Source organism: Engystomops pustulosus, chromosome 9, assembly GCF_040894005.1.
Source record: "Engystomops pustulosus chromosome 9, aEngPut4.maternal, whole genome shotgun sequence".
NCBI classification, from domain to species: domain Eukaryota; kingdom Metazoa; phylum Chordata; class Amphibia; order Anura; family Leptodactylidae; genus Engystomops; species Engystomops pustulosus.
The window spans coordinates 104241643-104246062 of NC_092419.1; positions in this window are offsets into that span (position 1 = coordinate 104241643).

Sequence of the window (4420 nt, forward strand, 5' to 3'; positions counted from 1 at the left end):
TCCTCCCGGAGCCAAAGAGAAGGGAGAGGGCGGCAGTGACGTCATGGGAGGGCGTGGACAACACAACGATGACGTAATACGAATAACCTGAAGGAGAAGAAGCGCGGCAGTTATGTGTCTGAGGAGAATCCTACACACACCCCCACCACCATATACACCTCCCATATACATGTATATATTCACTGAGGAGAACCCTATACATACCCACCATATACATGTATATTCACTGAGGGGAACCCTATACACCCCCCACCATATACATGTATATATTCACTGAGGAGAACCGTATACACACCCACCATATACATTTATATTCACTGAGGAGAATCCTATACACAACCACCATATACATGTATATTCACTGAGGAGAATCCTATACACCCCCACCATATACATGTATATTCACTGAGGGGAACCCTATACACCCCCCACCATATACATGTATATTCACTGAAGGGAACCCTATACACAACCACCATATACATGTATATTCACTGAGGGGAACCCTATACACCCCCCACCATATACATGTATATATTCACTGAGGAGAACCCTATACACCCACCATATACATGTATATTCACTGAGGAGAATCCTATACACAGCCACCATATACATGTATATTCACTGAGGAGAATCCTATACACACCCACCATATACATGTATATTCACTGAGGAGAATCCTATACACACCCACCATATACATGTATATTCACTGAGGAGAACCCTATACACCCCCCACCATATACATGTATATATATTCACTGAGGAGAACCCTATACACACCCACCATATACATGTATATTCACTGAGGAGAACCCTATACACCCCCCACCATATACATGTATATTCACTGAGGAGAATCCTATACACAACCACCATATACATGTATATTCACTGAGGGGAACCCTATACACAACCACCATATACATGTATATTCACTGAGGGGAACCCTATACACAACCACCATATACATGTATATACACTTAGGAGAACCCTATACACCCCACATATACATGTATATATTCACTGAGGAGAACCCTATACACAACCCCCCCATATACATGTATATTCACTGAGGAGAACCCTATACATACCCACCATATACATGTATATTCACTGAGGAGAACCCTATACACAACCACCATATACATGTATATTCACTGAGGAGAACCCTATACACCCCCCACCATATACATGTATATTCACTGAGGAGAATCCTATACACCCCCCCCCCCATATACATGTATATTCACTGAGGAGAACCCTATACACCCCCCACCATATACATGTATATTCACTGAGGGGAACCCTATACACAACCACCATATACATATATATTCACTGAGGGGAACCCTATACACAACCACCATATACATGTATATTCACTGAGGAGAATCCTATACACCCCCCACCATATACATGTATATTCACTGAGGAGAACCCTATACATACCCACCATATACATGTATATTCACTGAGGAGAACCCTATACACCCCCCACCATATACATGTATATTCACTGAGGAGAATCCTATACACAACCACCATATACAAGTATATTCACTGAGGAGAATCCTATACACAACCCCCCCCCATATACATGTATATTGACTGAGGAGAACCCTATACACCCCCACCATATACATGTATATTCACTGAGGAGAATCCTATACACAACCACCATATACATGTATATTCACTGAGGAGAATCCTATACACAACCCCCCCATATACATGTATATTCACTGAGGAGAACCCTATACACCCCCCACCATATACATGTATATTCACTGAGGAGAACCCTATACACGCCCCCTATACATGTATATTCACTGAGGGGAACCCTATACACCCCCCATATACATGTATATTCACTGAGGAGAACCCTATACACAACCCCCATATACATGTATATACACTTAGGAGAACCCTATACACCCCCCATATACATGTATATATTCACTGAGGAGAACCCTATACACAACCACCATATACAAGTATATTCACTGAGGAGAATCCTATACACAACCCCCATATACATGTATATTCACTGAGGAGAACCCTATACACCCCCCACCATATACATGTATATTCACTGAGGGGAACCCTATACATACCCACCATATACATGTATATTCACTGAGGGGAACCCTATACACCCCCCATATACATGTATATTCACTGAGGAGAACCCTATACACACCCACCATATACATGTATATTCACTGAGGAGAACCCTATACACACCCACCATATACATGTATATATTCACTGAGGAGAACCCTATACACCCCCCACCATATACATGTATATTCACTGAGGAGAACCCTATACACCCCCCACCATATACATGTATATTCACTGAGGAGAACCCTATACACCCCCCAACATATACATGTATATTCACTGAGGAGAACCCTATACACCCCCCACCATATACATGTATATTCACTGAGGAGAACCCTATACACACCCACCATATACATGTATATTCACTGAGGGGAACCCTATACACCCACCATATACATGAATATTCACTGAGGAGAAAACTATACACCCCCCCCCCCCATATACATGTATATTCACTGAGGAGAAAACTATACACACCCCCCCCCCATATACATGTATATTCACTGAGGAGTACCCTATACACACCCACCATATACATGTATATTCACTGAGGAGAACCCTATACACCCCCCACCATATACATGTATATTCACTGAGGAGAATCCTATACACAACCACCATATACATGTATATTCACTGAGGAGAACCCTATACACCCCCCACCATATACATGTATATTCACTGAGGAGAACCCTATACACCCCACCCCCATATACATGTATATTCACTGAGGAGAACCCTATACACCCCACCATATACATGTATATTCACTGAGGAGAACCCTATACACACCCACCATATACATGTATATTCACTGAGGGGAACCCTATAGACCCCCCCCCCCCCCAATTACATGTATATTCACTGAGGAGAAAACTATACACCCCCCCCCCCATATACATGTATATATTCACTGAGGAGAACCCTATACACAACCACCATATACATGTATATTCACTGAGGAGAATCCTATACACAACCCCCATATACATGTATATTCACTGAGAAGAACCCTATACACCCCCCACCATATACATGTATATTCACTGAGGGGAACCCTATACACCCCCCATATACATGTATATATTCACTGAGGAGAACCCTATACATACCCACCATATACATGTATATTCACTGAGGAGAACCCTATACACCCCCCACCATATACATGTATATTCACTGAGGAGAACCCTATACACCCCCCACCATATACATGTATATTCACTGAGGAGAACCCTATACACCCCCCACCATATACATGTATATTCACTGAGGAGAACCCTATACACACCCACCATATACATGTATATTTACTGAGGGGAACCCTATACACCCACCATATACATGAATATTCACTGAGGAGAAAACTATACACCCCCCCCCCCATATACATGTATATTCACTGAGGAGAAAACTATACACCCCCCCCCCCATATACATGTATATTCACTGAGGAGAACCCTATACACCCCCCCCCCCCCATATACATGTATATTCACTGAGGAGAACCCTATACACCCCCCACCATATACATGTATATTCACTGAGGAGAATCCTATACACAACCACCATATACATGTATATTCACTGAGGAGAACCCTATACACACCCACCATATACATGTATATTCACTGAGGGGAACCCTATACACCCCCCACCATATATATGAATATTCACTGAGGAGAAAACTATACACCCCCCCCATATACATGTATATTCACTGAGGAGTACCCTATACACACCCACCATATACATGTATATTCACTGAGGAGAACCCTATACACCCCCCACCATATACATGTATATTCACTGAGGAGAACCCTATACACCCCCCACCATATACATGTATATTCACTGAGGAGAATCCTATACACCCCCACCATATACATGTATATTCACTGAGGAGAACCCCATACACCCCCCACCATATACATGTATATTCACTGAGGAGAACCCTATACACCCCCCACCATATACATGTATATTCACTGAGGAGAACCCTATACACCCCACCCCCATATACATGTATATTCACTGAGGAGAACCCTATACACACCCACCATATACATGTATATCCACTGAGGAGAATCCTATACACACCCACCATATACATGTATATCCACTGAGGAGAACCCTATACACACCCACCATATACATGTATATTCACTGAGGGGAACCCTATACACACCCACCATATACATGTATATTCACTGAGGGGAACCCTATACACACCCACCATATACATGTATATTCACTGAGGATAAAACTATACACCCCCCCCCATATA